Source organism: Schistocerca americana, chromosome 10 (assembly GCF_021461395.2).
Source record: "Schistocerca americana isolate TAMUIC-IGC-003095 chromosome 10, iqSchAmer2.1, whole genome shotgun sequence".
Lineage (NCBI taxonomy): Eukaryota > Metazoa > Arthropoda > Insecta > Orthoptera > Acrididae > Schistocerca > Schistocerca americana.
The window spans coordinates 40,648,557-40,666,043 of record NC_060128.1 but is presented as its reverse complement, the minus strand read 5'-3'; positions in this window follow the sequence as shown (position 1 = coordinate 40,666,043).

Sequence of the window (17,487 nt, the reverse complement as noted above, 5' to 3'; positions counted from 1 at the left end):
TTCTGTGTTTTATCGTCAATAAGAAGGCCCAAGGGATACAGTAAATCAGAAGTGAAGCATCGGAATCGAAAACTGGACTCACAGGAGGGGTTCAAATCATAGAAAGTGAGAGTGTCAGTCCTCTTGTACTTATGTCGACATTGTGCCTTTTGTACTACATTCGGATGCAATTTCTTCGTTTCATCGTCAATAAGAAGGTCCAAGGTATACAGTAAACCAGAAGTGAAGCATCGGAATCTAAAACTGGACTCACAGGAGAGGTTCAAATCATAGCAAGTGAGAGTGTTAGTCCTCTTGTACTTAAGTCGACATTGTGCCTTTTGTAGTAAATTCGGATGCAATTTCTGTGTTTCATCGTCAATAAAAAGCTGCAAGGTATACAGTAAACCTGATGTGAAGCATCGGAACCTAAAACTGGACTCACAGGAGAGGTTCAAATCATAGAAAGTGAGAGTGTCAGTCCTCTTTTACTTAAGTCGGATTTGTGTCTTTTGTATTAAATTCTGATGCAATTTCTGTGTTTCATCGTCAATAAGAAGGTCCAAGGGATACAGTAAACCTGAAGTGAAGCATCGGAATCTAAAACTGGACTCACATGAGAGGTTCGAATCATAGAGTGAGAGTGTCAGTCCTCATCTACTTAAGGCGGCATTGTGCATTTTGTATTAAATTCGGATGCAATTTCTGTGTTTCATCGTCAATAAGAAGGTCCAAGGGATACAGTAAACCTGAAATGAAGCATCGGAATATAAAACTGGACTCACAGGAGAGTTTTAAATCCTAGAAAGTGAGAGTATTAGTCCTCTTGAACTTAAGTCGGCATTGTGCGTTTTGTACTAAATTCGGATGCAATTTCTGTGTTTCATCGTCAATAAGAAGGTGCAAGGTATACAGTAAACCTGAAGTGAAGCATCGGAATCTAAAACTGGACTCACAGGAGAGGTTCAAATCATAGAAAGTGAGAGTGTCTGTCCTATTTTGCTTAAGTCGGCATTGTGCCTTTTGTATTAAATTCGGATGCAATTTCTGTGTTTCATCGTCAATAAGAAGGTACAAGGTATACAGTAAACCTGAAGTGAAGCATCGGAATCTAAAACTGGACTCACAGGAGAGGTTCAAATCATAGAAAGTTAGAGTGTCTGCCCTCTTGTACTTCAGTCGGCATTGTGCCTTTTGTATTAAATTCGGATGCACACTCTGTGTTTCATTGTCAATAAGAAGGTCCAAGGGATACAGTAAACCTGTAGTGAAGCATCGGAATCTAAAACTGGACTCACAGGAGAGGTTCTAATCATAGAAAGTGAGAGTGTCAGTCCTCTTGTACTTATGTCGGCATTGTGACTTTTGTATTAAATTCCGATGCAATTTCTGTGTTTCATCGTCAATAAGAAGGTGCAAGGTATACGGTAAACCTGAAGTGACGCATCGGAATTTATAACTGGACTCACAGGACAAGTTCAAATCATAGGATGTGAGAGTATCAGTCCTCTTGTACTTAAGTCGGCATTGTGCCTTTTGTATTAAATTCGGATGCAATTCCTGTGTTTCATCGTCAATAAGAAGGTCCAAGGGATACAGTAAACCTGAAGTGAAGCATCGGAATCTAAAACTGGACTCACAGGAGAGGTTCAAATCAAAAAAAGGGAGAGTGTTAGTCCTCTTGTACTTAAGTCGACGTTGTGCCTTTTGTATTAAATTCGGATGCAATTTCTGTGTTTCATCGTCAATAAAAAGGTGCAAAGTATACAGTAAACCTGAAGTGAAGCATCGGAATCTAAAACTGGACTCACAGGAGAGGTTCATATCATAGAAAGTGAGAGTGTCAGTCCTCTTTTACTTAAGACAGATTTGTGCCTTTTGTATTAAATTCGGATGCAATTTCTGTATTGCATCGTCAATAAGAAGGAGCACGGTATACGGTAAACCTGAAGTGACGCATCGGAACCTAAAACTGGACTCACAGGAGAAGTTCATATCATAGAAAGTGAGAGCGTCAGTCCTCTTTTACGTAAGTCGGCATTGTGCCTTTTGTATTAAATTCGGATGCAATTTCTGTATTTCATCGTGAATAAGAAGGTGCAGGTATATGGTAAACCTGAAGTGATGCATCGGAATCTAAAACTGGACTCACAGGAGAAGTTCATATCATAGAAAGTGAGAGCGTCAGTCCTCTTTTACTTAAGTCGGCGTTGTGCCTTTTGTATTAAATTCGGATGCAATTAGTGTGTTTCATCGTCAATAAGGAGATCCAAGGGATACAGTAAACCTGAAGTGAAGCATCAGAATCTAAACCTGGACTCACAGGAGAGGTTCAAATCATAGAAAGTTAGAGTGTCAGTCCTCTTGTACTTATGTCGGCATTGTGCCTTTTGTATTAAATTCCGATGCAATTTCTGTGTCTCATCGTCAATAAGAAGGTGCAAGGTATACGGTAAACCTGAAGTGACGCATCGGAATTTATAACTGGACTCACAGGACAAGTTCAAATCATAGGATGTGAGAGTGTCAGTCCTCTTGTACTTAAGTCGGCATTGTGCCTTTTGTATTAAATTCGGATGCAATTTCTGTGATTCATCCGCTATAAGAAGGTGCAAGGTATATGGTAAACCTGAAGTGACGCATCGGAATCTAAAACTGGACTCACAGGAGAAGTTCAAATCATAGATAGTGATAGTGTCAGTCCTCTTTTACTTAAGTCGGCATTGTGCTTTTTGTATTAAATTCCGATGCAATTTCTGTGTTTCATCGTCAATAAGAAGGTGCTAGGTATACAGTAAACCTGAACTGAAGCATCGGACGCTAAAACTGGACTCACATGAGAGGTTCAAATCATAGAAAGTGAGAGTGTCAGTCCTCTTTTACTTAAGTCGGCATTGTGCCTTTTGTATTAAATTCGGATGCAATGTCTGTGTTTCATCGTCAATAAGAAGGTCCGAGGGATACAGTAAACCTGAAGTGAAGCTTCGGAATCTAAAACTGGACTCACAGGAGAGGTTTAAATCATAGAAAGTTAGAGTGTCAGTCCTCTTGTACTTATGTCGGCATTGTGCCTTTTGTATTAAATTCCGATGCAATTTCTGTGTTTCATCGTCAATAAGAAGGTGCAAGGTATACGGTAAACCTGCAGTGACGCGTCGGAATTTATAACTGGAGTCACAGGACAAGTTAAATCATAGGATGTGAGAGTGTCATTCCTCTTGTACTTAGGTCGGCATTGCGCCTTTTGTATTAAATTCGGATGCAATTCTGTGTTTCATCGGCTATAAGAAGGTGCAAGGTATACGGTAAACCTGAAGTGACGCATCGGAATCTAAAACTGGACTCACAGGAGAAGTTCAAATCATAGAAAGTGAGAGTGTCAGTCCTCCTTTACTTAAGTCGGCATTGTGTCTTTTGTATTAAATTCGGATGCAATTTCTGTGTTTCATCGTCAATAAGAAGGTCGAAGGGATACAGTAAACCTGAAGTGAAGCATCGGAATCTAAAACTGGACTCACAGTAGAGGTTCCAATCATAGAGAGTTAGAGTGTCAGACCTCTTGTACTTAAGTCGGCATTGTGCCGTTTGAATTTAGTTCCGATGCAATTTCTATGTTTCATCGTCAATAAGAAGGTGCAAGGTATACAGTAAAACTGAAGTGAACCATCGGAATCTAAAACTGGACTCACAGGAGAGGTTAAAATCATAAAAAAAGAGAGTGTCAGTCCTATTTTACTTAAGTCGGCATTGTGCCTTTTGTATTAAATTCGGATGCAATTTCTGTATTTCATCGTCAATAAGAAGGTCCAAGGGATACAGTAAACCTGAAGTAAAGCATCGGAATCTAAAACTGGACTCACATGAGAGGTTCAAATCATAGAGTGAGAGTGTCAGTCCTCTTGTACTTATGTCGGCATTGTTCCATTTGTATTAAATTCCGATGCAATTTCCATGTGTCATCGTCAATAAGAAGGTGCAAAGTATATGGTAAACCTGAAGTGACGCATCGGAATCTAAAACTGGACTCTCAGGAGAATTTCAAATCATAGAATGTGAGAGTGTCAGTCCTCACTTACTTAAGTCGGCATTGTGCCGTATGTATTAAATTCGGATGCAATTTCTGTGTTTTATCGTCAATGAGAAGGTCCAAGGGATACAGTAAATCAGAAGTGAAGCATCGGAATCCAAAACTGGACTCACAGGAGGGGTTCAAATCATAGAAAGTGAGAGTGTCAGTCCTCTTGTACTTAAGTCGACATTGTGCATTTTGTACTACATTCGGATGCAATTTCTGTGTTTCATCGTCAATAAGAAGGTCCAAGGTATACAGTAAACCAGAAGTGAAGCATCGGAATCTAAAACTGGACTCACAGGAGAGGTTCAAATCATAGCAAGTGAGAGTGTTAGTCCTCTTGTACTTAAGTCGACATTGTGCCTTTTGTAGTAAATTCGGATGCAATTTCTGTGTTTCATCGTCAATAAAAAGCTGCAAGGTATACAGTAAACCTGAAGTGAAGCATCGGAATCTAAAACTGGACTCACATGAGAGGTTCAAATCATAGAGTGAGAGTGTCAGTCCTCATCTACTTAAGGCGGCATTGTGCATTTTGTATTAAATTCGGATGCAATTTCTGTGTTTCATCGTCAATAAGAAGGTCCAAGGGATACAGTAAACCTGAAATGAAGCATCGGAATATAAAACTGGACTCACAGGAGAGTTTTAAATCCTAGAAAGTGAGAGTGTTAGTCCTCTTGTACTTAAGTCGGCATTGTGCGTTTTGTATTATATTCGGATGCAATTTCTGTGTTTCATCGTCAATAAGAAGGTGCAAGGTGTACAGTAAACCTGAAGTGAAGCATCGGAATGTAAAACTGGACTCACAGGAGAGGTTCAAATCATAGAAAGTGAGAGTGTCAGTCCTATTTTGCTTAAGTCTGCATTGTGCCTTTTGTATTAAATTCGGATGCAATTTCTGTGTTTCATCGTCGATAAGAAGGTACAAGGTATACAGTAAACCTGAAGTGAAGCATCGGAATCTAAAACTGGACTCACAGGAGAGGTTCAAATCATAGAAAGTTAGAGTGTCTGCCCTCTTGTACTTCAGTCGGCATTGTGCCTTTTGTATTAAATTCGGATGCACACTCTGTGTTTCATCGTCAATAAGAAGGTCCAAGGGATACAGTAAACCTGTAGTGAAGCATCGGAATCTAAAACTGGACTCACAGGAGAGGTTCAAATCATAGAAAGGGAGAGTGTTAGTCCTCTTGTACTTAAGTCGGCATTGTGCCTTTTGTATTAAATTCGGATGCAATTTCTGTGTTTTATCGTCAATAAGAAGGTGCAAGGTAAACAGTAATCCAGAAGTGAAGCATCAGAATCTAAAACTGGACTCACAGGAGAAGTTCAAATCATAGAAAGTTAGTGTGTCAGTCCTCTTGTACTTATGTCGGCATTGTGACTTTTGTATTAAATTCCGATGCAATTTCTGATTTTCATCGTCAATAAGAAGGTGCAAGGTATACGGTAAACCTGAAGTGACGCATCGGAATTTATAACTGGACTCACAGGACAAGTTCAAATCATAGGATGTGAGAGTATCAGTCCTCTTGTACTTAAGTCGGCATTGTGCATTTTGTATTAAATTCGGATGCAATTTCTGTGTTTCATCGTCAATAAGAAGGTCCAAGGGATACAGTAAACCTGAAGTGGAGCATCGGAATCTAAAACTGGACTCACAGGAGAGGTTCAAATCATAAAAAGGGAGAGTGTTAGTCCTCTTGTACTTAAGTCGACGTTGTGCCTTTTGTATTAAATTCGGATGCAATTTCTGTGTTTCATCGTCAATAAAAAGGTGCAAAGTATACAGTAAACCTGAAGTGAAGCATCGGAATCTAAAACTGGACTCACAGGAGAGGTTCATATCATAGAAAGTGAGAGTGTCAGTCCTCTTTTACTAAAGACAGATTTGTGCCTTTTGTATTAAATTCGGATGCAATTTCTGTGTTTCATCGTCAATAAGAAGGTCCAAGGGATACAGTAAACCTGAAGTGAAGCATCGGAATCTAATACTGGACTCACAGGAGAGGTTCAAATCATAGAAAGTGAGAGTGTCAGTCCTCATGTACTTAAGTCGGCATTGTGCCTTTTGTATTAAATTCGGATGCAATTTCTGTGTTTCATTGTCAATAAGAAGGTCCGAGGGATACAGTAAACCTGAAATGAAGCATCGGAATGTGAAACTGGACTCACAGGAGAGGTTCAAATCATAGTAAGTTAGAGTGTCAGTCCTCTTGTACTTAAGTCGGCATTGTGCCTTTTGAATTTAATTCCGATGCAATTTCTGTGTTTCATCGTCAATAAGAAGGTGCAAGGTATACAGTAAACCTGAAGTGAAGCATCGGAATCTAAAACTGGACTCACAGGAGAGGTTCAAATCACAGAAAGTGAGAGTGTCAGTCCTCTTTTACTTAAGTGGGCATTGTGCCTTTTGTATTAAATTCGGATGCAAATTCTGTATTTCATCGTGAATAAGAAGGTGCAGGTATACGGTAAACCTGAAGTGATGCATCGGAATCTAAAACTGGACTCACAGGAGAAGTTCATATCATAGAAAGTGAGAGCGTCAGTCCTCTTTTACTTAAGTCGGCGTTGTGCCTTTTGTACTAAATTCGGATGCAATTAGTGTTTTTCATCGTCAATAAGGAGATCCAAGGGATACAGTAAACCTGAAGTGAAGCATCAGAATCTAAACCTGGACTCACAGGAGAGGTTCAAATCATAGAAAGTTAGAGTGTCAGTCCTCTTGTACTTATGTCGGCATTGTGCCTTTTGTATTAAATTCCGATGCAATTTCTGTGTTTCATCGTCAATAAGAAGGTGCAAGGTATACAGTAAACCTGAAGTGAAGCATCAGAATCTAAAACTGGACTCACAGGAGAGGTTCAAATCACAGAAAGTGAGAGTGTCAGTCCTCTTTTACTTAAGTCGGCATTGTGTCTTTTGTATTAAATTCGGATGCAATTTCTGTGATTCATCGGCTATAAGAAGGTGCAAGGTATACGGTAAACCTGAAGTGACGCATCGGAATCTAAAACTGGACTCACAGGAGAAGTTCAAATCATAGATGGTGATAGTGTCAGTCCTCTTTTACTTAAGTCGGCATTGTGCATTTTGTATTAAATTCGGATGCAATTTCTGTGTTTCATCGTCAATAAGAAGGTCCAAGGGATACAGTAAACCTGAAGTGAAGCATCGGAATCTAAAACTGGACTCACAGTAGAGGTTCCAATCATAGAGAGTTAGAGTGTCAGACCTCTTGTACATAAGTCGCCATTGTGCCGTTTGAATTTAGTTCCGATGCAATTTCTATGTTTCATCGTCAATAAGAAGGTGCAAGGTATACAGTAAAACTGAAGTGAACCATCGGAATCTAAAACTGGACTCGCAGGAGAGGTTCAAATCATAAAAAAAAGAGAGTGTCAGTCCTATTTTTCTTAAGTCGGCATTGTGCCTTTTGTATTAAATTCGGATGTGATTTCTGTATTTCATCGTCAATAAGAAGGTCCAAGGGATACAGTCAACCTGAAGTGAAGCATCGGAATCTAAAACTGGACTCACAGGAGAGGTTGAAATCATAGAAAGCTAGAGTGTCAGTCCTCTTGCACTTATGTCGGCATTGTGCCTTTTGTATTAAATTCCGATGCAATTTCCATGTGTCATCGTCAATAAGAAGGTGCAAGGTATACGGTAAACCTGAAGTGACGCTTCGGAATCTAAAACTGGACTCACAGGAGAAGTTCAAATCATAGAAAGTGAGAGTGTCAGTCCTCTTTTACTTAAGTCAGCATTGTGCCTTATGTATTAAATTCGGATGCAATTTCTGTGTTTTATCGTCAATAAGAAGGTCCAAGGGATACAGTCAACCTGAAGTGAAGCATCGGAATCTAAAACTGGACTCACAGGAGAGGTTCAAATCATAGAAAGTGAGAGTGTTAGTCCTCTTGTACTTAAGTCGGCATTGTGCCTTTTGTATTAAATTCGGATGCAATTTCTGTGTTTTATCGTCAATAAGAAGGTGCAAGGTAAACAGTAATCCTGAAGTGAAGCATCAGAATCTAAAACTGGACTCACAGGAGAAGTTCAAATCATAGAAAGTTAGAGTGTCAGTCCTCTTGTACTTATGTCGGCATTGTGACTTTTGTATTAAATTCCGATGCAATTTCTGTTTTTCATCGTCAATAAGAAGGTGCAAGGTATACGGTAAACCTGAAGTGACGCATCGGAATTTATAACTGGACTCACAGGACAAGTTCAAATCATAGGATGTGAGAGCATCAGTCCTCTTGTACTTAAGTCGGCATTGTGCCTTTTGTATTAAATTCGGATGCAATTTCTGTGTTTCATCGTCAATAAGAAGGTCCAAGGGATACAGTAAACCTGAAGTGAAGCATCGGAATCTAAAACTGGACTCACAGGAGAGGTTCAAATCATAAAAAGGGAGAGTGTTAGTCCTCTTGTACTTAAGTCGACGTTGTGCCTTATGTATTAAATTCGGATGCAATTTCTGTGTTTCATCGTCAATAAAAAGGTGCAAAGTATACAGTAAACCTGAAGTGAAGCATCGGAATCTAAAACTGGACTCACAGGAGAGGTTCATATCATAGAAAGTGAGAGTGTCAGTCCTCTTTTACTTAAGACAGATTTGTGCCTTTTGTATTGAATTCGGATGCAATTTCTGTGTTTCATCGTCAATAAGAAGTTCCAAGGGATACAGTAAACCTGAAGTGAAGCATCGGAATCTAAAACTGGACTCACAGGAGAGGTTCAAATCATAGAAAGTGAGAGTGTCAGTCCTCATGTACTTAAGTCGGCATTGTGCCTTTTGTATTAAATTCGGATGCAATTTCTGTGTTTCATTGTCAATAAGAAGGTCCGAGGGATACAGTAAACCTGAAATGAAGCATCGGAATGTGAAACTGGACTCACAGGAGAGGTTCAAATCATAGAAAGTTAGAGTGTCAGTCCTCTTGTACTTAAGTCGGCATTGTGCCTTTTGAATTTAATTCCGATGCAATTTCTGTGTTTCATCGTCAATAAGAAGGTGCAAGGGATACAGTAAACCTGAAGTGAAGCATCGGAATCTAAAACTGGACTCACAGGAGAGGTTCAAATCACAGAAAGTGAGAGGGTCAGTCCTCTTTTACTTAAGTCGGCATTGTGCCTTTTGTATTAAATTCGGATGCAATTTCTGTATTGCATCGTCAATAAGAAGGTGCACGGTATACGGTAAACCTGAAGTGACGCATCGGAACCTAAAACTGGACTCACAGGAGAAGTTTATATCATAGAAAGTGAGAGCGTCAGTCCTCTTTTACTTAAGTCGGCATTGTGCCTTTTGTATTAAATTCGGATGCAATTTCTGTATTTCATCGTGAATAAGAAGGTGCAGGTATACGGTAAACCTGAAGTGATGCATCGGAATCTAAAACTGGACTCACAGGAGAAGTTCATATCATAGAAAGTGAGAGCGTCAGTCCTCTTTTACTTAAGTCGGCGTTGTGCCTTTTGTATTAAATTCGGATGCAATTAGTGTGTTTCATCGTCAATAAGGAGATCCAAGGGATACAGTAAACCTGAAGTGAAGCATCAGAATCTAAACCTGGACTCACAGGAGAGGTTCAAATCATAGAACGTTAGAGTGTCAGTCCTCTTGTACTTATGTCGGCATTGTGCCTTTTGTATTAAATTCCGATGCAATTTCTGTGTTTCATCGTCAATAAGAAGGTGCAAGGTATACGGTAAACCTGAAGTGGCGCATCGGAAATTATAACTGGACTCACAGGACAAGTTCAAATCATAGGATGTGAGAGTGTCAGTCCTCTTGTACTTAAGTCGGCATTGTGCCTTTTGTATTAAATTCGGATGCAATTTCTGTAATTCATCGGCCATAAGAAGGTGCAAGGTATACGGTAAACCTGAAGTGACGCATCGGAATCTAAAACTGGACTCACAGGAGAAGTTCAAATCATAAATGGTGATAGTGTCAGTCCTCTTTTACTTAAGTCGGCATTGTGCATTTTGTATTAAATTCGGATGCAATTTCTGTGTTTCATCGTCAATAAGAAGGTCCAAGGGATACAGTAAACCTGAAGTGAAGCATCGGAATCTAAAACTGGACTCACAGTAGAGGTTCCAATCATAGAGAGTTAGAGTGTCAGACCTCTTGTACATAAGTCGCCATTGTGCCGTTTGAATTTAGTTCCGATGCAATTTCTATGTTTCATCGTCAATAAGAAGGTGCAAGGTATACAGTAAAACTGAAGTGAACCATCGGAATCTAAAACTGGACTCACAGGAGAGGTTCAAATCATAAAAAAAGAGAGTGTCAGTCCTATTTTACTTAAGTCGGCATTGTGCCTTTTGTATTAAATTCGGATGTAATTTCTGTATTTCATCGTCAATAAGAAGGTCCAAGGGATACAGTCAACCTGAAGTGAAGCATCGGAATCTAAAACTGGACTCACAGGAGAGGTTGAAATCATAGAAAGTTAGAGTGTCAGTCCTCTTGCACTTATGTCGGCATTGTGCCTTTTGTATTAAATTCCGATGCAATTTCCATGTGTCATCGTCAATAAGAAGGTGCAAGGTATACGGTAAACCTGAAGTGGCGCTTCGGAATCTAAAACTGGACTCACAGGAGAAGTTCAAATCATAGAAAGTGAGAGTGTCAGTCCTCTTACTTAAGTCAGCATTGTGCCTTATGTATTAAATTCGGATGCAATTTCTGTGTTTTATCGTCAATAAGAAGGTCCAAGGGATACAGTAAACCAGAAGTGAAGCATCGGAATCTAAAACTGGACTCACAGGAGGGGTTCAAATCATAGAAAGTGAGAGTGTCAGTCCTCTTGTACTTAAGTCGGCATTGTGCCTTTTCTACTACATTCGGATTCAATTTCTGTGTTTCATCGTCAATAAGAAGGTCCAAGGTATACAGTAAACCTGAAGTGAAGCATCGGAATCTAGAACTGGACTCACAGGAGAGGTTCAAATCTTAGAAAGTTAGAGTGTCAGTCCTCTTGTACTTAAGTCGGCATTGTGCATTTGAATTTAATTGCGATGCAATTTCTGTGTTTCATCGTCAATAAGAAGGTGCAAGGTATACAGTAAACCTGAAGTGAAGCATCGGAATCTAAAACTGGACTCACAGGAGAGGTTCAAATCTCAGTAAGTGAGAGTGTCAGTCCTCTTTTACTTAAGTCAGCATTGTGCCTTATGTATTAAATTCGGAAGCAATTACTGTATTTCACCGTCAATAAGAAGGTCCAAGGGATACAGTAAACCTGAAGTGAACCATCGGAAACTTAAACTGGACTCACAGGAGAGGTTCAAATCATAGAAAGGGAGATTGTCAGTCCTCTTGTACTTAAGTCGGCATTGTGCCTTTTGTATTAAATTCGGATGCAACATCTGTGTTTAATCGTCAATAAGAAGGTGCAAGGTATACAGTAAACCTGAAGCGAAGCATCGGAATCTAAAACTGGACGCACAGGAGAGGTTCAAATCATAGAAAGAGAGAGTGTCAGTCCTCTTTTACTTAAGTCGGCATTGTGCCTTTTGTATTAAATTCGGATGCAATTTCCATATTTCATCGACAATAAGAGGGTCCAAGGGATACAGTAAACCTGAAGTGGAGCTTCGGAATCTAAAACTGGACTCACACGAGAGGTTCAAATCAAAGAAAGGGAGAGTGTCAGTCCTCTTTTACTTAAGTCGGCATTGTGCCTTTAGTATTCAATTCGGATGCAATTTCTGTATTTCATTGTCAATAAGAAGGTCCAAGGGATACAGTAAACCTGAAGTGAAGCATCGGAATCTAAAACTGGACTCACAGGAGAGGTTGAAATCATAGAAAGTTAGAGTGTCAGTCCTCTTTTACTTATGTCGGCATTGTGCCTTTTGTATTAAATTCCGATGCAATTTCTGTGTTTCATAGTCAATAAGAAGGTCAAAGGGATACGGTAAACCTGAAGTGACGCATCGGAATCTAAAACTGGACTCACAGGAGAAGTTCAAATCATAGGAAGTGAGAGTTTCAGTCCTCTTTTACTTAAGTCGGCATTGTGCCTTATGTATTAAATTTGGATGCAATTTCTGTGTTTCATCGTCAATAAGAAGGTCCAAGGGATACAGTAAACCAGAAGTGAAGCATCGGAATCTAAAACTGGACTCACAGGAGAGGTTCAAATCATACAGTGAGCGTGTCAGTCCTCATGTACTTAAGTCGGCATTGTGCACTTTGTATTAATTGCGGATGCAATTTCTGTGTTTCATCGTCAATAAGAAGGTCCAAGGGATACAGTAAACCTGAAATGAAGCATCGGAATATAAAACTGGACTCAGAGGAGAGGTTCAAATCATAGAAAGTTAGAGTGTCAGTCCTCTTTCACTTAAGTCGGCATTGTGCCTTTTGAATTTAATTCCGATGCAATTTCTGTGTTTCATCGTCAATAAGAAGGAGCAAGGTATACAGTATCCTGAAGTGAAACATCGGAATCTAAAGCTGGACACACTGGAGATATTCAAATCGCCGAAAGTGAGAGTGTCCGTCCTCTTTTACTTAAGTCGGCATTGTGCCTTTTGTATTAAATTCGGATGCAATTTCTGTATTTCATCGTGAATAAGAAGGTGCGGGTATACGGTAAACGTGAAGTGATGCATCGGAATCTAAGACTGGACTCACAGGAGAAGTTCATATCATAGAAAGCGAGAGCGTCAGTCCTCTTTTACTTAAGTCGGCGTTGTGCCATTTGTATTAAATTCGGATGCAATTAGTGTGTTTCATCGTCAATAAGGAGATCCAAAGGATACAGTAAACCTGAAGTGAAGCATCGGAATCTAAAACTGGACTCACACGAGAGGTTCAAATCATAGAGGGTTAGAGTGTCAGTCCTCTTGTACTTAAAACGGCATTGTTATTTTTGAATTTAATTCCGATCCAATTTCTATGTTTCATCATCAATAAGAAGGTGCAAGGTGTACAGTAAACCTGAAGTGAAGCATCAGAATCTAAAACTGGACTCACAGGAGACGTTCAAATTGTAGAGAGCTAGGGTGTCAGTCCTCTTGTACTTAAGTCGGCATTGTGCCTTTTGAATTTAATTCCGATGTAATATCTGTGTTTCATCGTCAATACGAAGGTCCAAGGGATACAGTAAACCTGAAATGAAGCATAGGAATCTAAAACTGGACTCACAGGAGAGGTTCAAATCATAGAAAGAGAGAGTGTCAGTCCTCTTTCACTTATGTCGGCATTGTGCCTTTTGTATTACATTCGGAAGCAATTTCTGCATTCCATCGTCAATAAGAAGGTCCAAGGGATACAGTAAACCTGAAGTGAAGCATCAGAATCTAAAACTGGACTCACAGGAGAGGTTCAAATCATAGAAAGTGAGAGTGTCAGTCCTCTTTTACTTAAGTCGGCATTGTGCCTTTTGTATTAAATTCGGATGCAACATCTGTGTTTCATCGTCTATAAGAAGGTGCAAGGTATACAGTAAACCTGAAGTGAAGCATCGGAATCTAAAACTGGACCCACAGGAGAGGTTCAAATCATAGAAAGAGAGAGTGTCAGTCCTCCTTTACTTAACTCGGCATTGTGCCTTTTGTATTAAATTCGGATGCAATTTCTGTATTTCATCGTCAATAAGAAGGTCCAAGGGATACAGTAAACCTGAAGTGAAGCATCGGAATCTAGAACTGGACTCACAGGAGAGGTTCAAATCATAGAAAGTGAAAGTGTCAGTCCTCTTGTACTTAAGTCGGCATTGTGCATTTTGTATTAAATTCGGATGCAATTTCTGTGTTTTATCGTCAATAAGAAGGTCCAAGGTATACAGTAAACCTGAAGTGAAGCATCGGAATCTTAGACTGGACTCACAGGAGAGGTTCAAATCATAGAAAGTTAGAGAGTCAGTCCTCTTGTACTTAAGTCGGCATTGTGCATTTTGTATTAAATTCGGATGCAATTTCTGTGTTTCATCGTCAATAAGAAGGTCCAAGGTATACAGTAAACCTGAAGTGAAGCATCGGAATCTTAAACTGGACTTACAGGAGAGGTTCCAATCATAGAGAGTTGGAGTGTCAGTCTCTTGTACTTAAGTCGGCATTGTGCCTTTTGATTTTAGTTCCGATGCAATTTCTATGTTTCATCGTCAATAAGAAGGTGCAAGGTATACAGTAGAACTGAAGTGAATCATCGGAATCTAAAACTGGACTCACAGGAGAGGTTCAAATCATAGAAAGGGAGAGTGTCAGTCCTCTTTTACTTTAGTCGGCATTGTGCCTTTAGTATTAAAACCGGATGCAATTTCTGTATTTCATCGTCAATAAGAAGGTCCAAGGGATACAGTAAACCTGAAGTGAAGCATCGGAATCTAAAACTGGACTCACAGGAGAGGTTGAAATCATAGAAAGTTAGGGTGTCAGTCCTCTTATACTTATGTCGGCATTGTGCCTTTTGTATTAAATTCCGATGCAATTTCTGTGTTTCATCGTCAATAAGAAAGTCCAAGGGATACGGTAAACCTGAAGTGACGCATCGGAATCTAAAACTGTACTCACTGGAGAAGTTCACATCATAGGAAGTGTGAGTGTCAGTCCTCTTTTACTTAAGTCGGCATTGTGCCTTATGTATTAAATTCGGATGTAATCTCTGTGTTTCATCGTCAATAAGAAGGTCCAAGGGATACAGTAAACCAGAAGTGAAGCATCGGAATCTAAAACTGGACTCACAGGAGAGGTTCAAATCATATAGTGAGAGTGTCAGTCCTCATGTACTTTAGTCGGCATTGTGCCTTTTGTATTAAATGCGGATGCAATTTCTGTGTTTCATCGTCTATAAGAAGGTCCAAGGGATACAGTAAACCTGAAATGAAGCATCGGAATATAAAACTGGACTCACAGGAGAGGTTCAAATCTTAGAAAGTTAGAGTGTCAGTCCACTTGTACTTAAGTCGGCATTGTGCCTTTTGAATTTAATTCGGATGCAATTTCAGTGTTTCATCGTCAATAAGAAGGTGCAAGGTATACAGTAATCCTGAAGTGAAGCATCGGAATCTAAAACTGGACTCACTGCAGATGTTCAAATCACAGAAAGTGAGAGTGTCAGTCCTCTTTTACTTAAGTCGGCATTGTGCCTTTTGTATTAAATTCGGATGCAATTTCTGTATTTCATCGTGAATAAGAAGGTGCAGGTATACGGTAAACCTGAAGTGATGTTTCGGAATCTAAAACTGGACTCACAGGAGAAGTTCATATCATAGAAAGTGAGAGCGTCAGTCCTCTTTTACTTATGTCGGCGTTGTGCCTTTTGTATTAAATTCGGATGCAATTAGTGTGTTTCATCGTCAATAAGGAGATCCAAGGGATACAGTAAACCTGAAGTGAAGCATCGGAATCTAAAACTGGACTCACACGAGAGGTTCAAATCATAGAGGGTTAGAGTGTCAGTCCTCTTGTACTTAAAACGGCATTGTGCCTTTTGAATTTAATTCCAATCCAATTTCTATGTTTCATCGTCAATAAGGGGGTGCAAGGTATACAGTAAACCTGAAGTGAAGCATCGGAATCTAAAACTGGACTCACAGGAGAGGTTCAAATTGTAGAGAGCTAGAGTGTCAGTCATCTTGTACTTAAGTCGGCATTGTGCCTTTTGAATTTAATTCCGATGCAATATCTGTGTTTCATCGTCAATACGAAGGTCCAAGGGATACAGTAAACCTGAAATGAAGCATCGGAATCTAAAACTGGACTCACAGGAGAGTTTCAAATCATAGAAAGTGAGAGTGTCAGTCCTCATGTACTTAAGTCGGCATTGTGCCTTTTGTATTAAATTCGGATGCAATTTCTGTGTTTCATTGTCAATAAGAAGGTCCGAGGGATACAGTAAACCTGAAATGAAGCATCGGAATGTGAAACTGGACTCACAGGAGAGGTTCAAATCATAGTAAGTTAGAGTGTCAGTCCTCTTGTACTTAAGTCGGCATTGTGCCTTTTGAATTTAATTCCGATGCAATTTCTGTGTTTCATCGTCAATAAGAAGGTGCAAGGTATACAGTAAACCTGAAGTGAAGCATCGGAATCTAAAACTGGACTCACAGGAGAGGTTCAAATCACAGAAAGTGAGAGTGTCAGTCCTCTTTTACTTAAGTGGGCATTGTGCCTTTTGTATTAAATTCGGATGCAATTTCTGTATTGCATCGTCAATAAGAAGGTGCACGATATACGGTAAATCTGAAGTGACGCATCGGAACCTAAAACTGGACTCACAGGAGAAGTTCGATATCATAGAAAGTGAGAGCGTCAGTCCTCTTTTACTTAAGTCGGCATTGTGCCTTTTGTATTAAATTCGGATGCAGTTTCTGTATTTCATCGTGAATAAGAAGGTGCAGGTATACGGTAAACCTGAAGTGATGCATCGGAATCTAAAACTGGACTCACAGGAGAAGTTCATATCATAGAAAGTGAGAGCGTCAGTCCTCTTTTACTTAAGTCGGCGTTGTGCCTTTTGTATTAAATTCGGATGCAATTAGTGTTTTTCATCGTCAATAAGGAGATCCAAGGGATACAGTAAACCTGAAGTGAAGCATCAGAATCTAAACCTGGACTCACAGGAGAGGTTCAAATCATAGAAAGTTAGAGTGTCAGTCCTCTTGTACTTATGTCGGCATTGTGCCTTTTGTATTAAATTCCGATGCAATTTCTGTGTTTCATCGTCAATAAGAAGGTGCAAGGTATACAGTAAACCTGAAGTGAAGCATCAGAATCTAAAACTGGACTCACAGGAGAGGTTCAAATCACAGAAAGTGAGAGTGTCAGTCCTCTTTTACTTAAGTCGGCATTGTGCCTTTTGTATTAAATTCGGATGCAATTTCTGTGATTCATCGGCTATAAGAAGGTGCAAGGTATACGGTAAACCTGAAGTGACGCATCGGAATCTAAAACTGGGCTCACAGGAGAAGTTCAAATCATAGATGGTGATAGTGTCAGTCCTCTTTTACTTAAGTCGGCATTGTGCATTTTGTATTAAATTCGGATGCAATTTCTGTGTTTCATCGTCAATAAGAAGGTCCAAGGGATACAGTAAACCTGAACTGAAGCATCGGAATCTAAAACTGGACTCACAGTAGAGGTTCCAATCATAGAGAGTTAGAGTGTCAGACCTCTTGTACATAAGTCGCCATTGTGCCGTTTGAATTTAGTTCCGATGCAATTTCTATGTTTCATCGTCAATAAGAAGGTGCAAGGTATACAGTAAAACTGAAGTGAACCATCGGAATCTAAAACTGGACTCGCAGGAGAGGTTCAAATCATAAAAAAAGAGAGTGTCAGTCCTATTTTTCATAAGTCGGCATTGTGCCTTTTGTATTAAATTCGGATGTGATTTCTGTATTTCATCGTCAATAAGAAGGTCCAAGGGATACAGTCAACCTGAAGTGAAGCATCGGAAT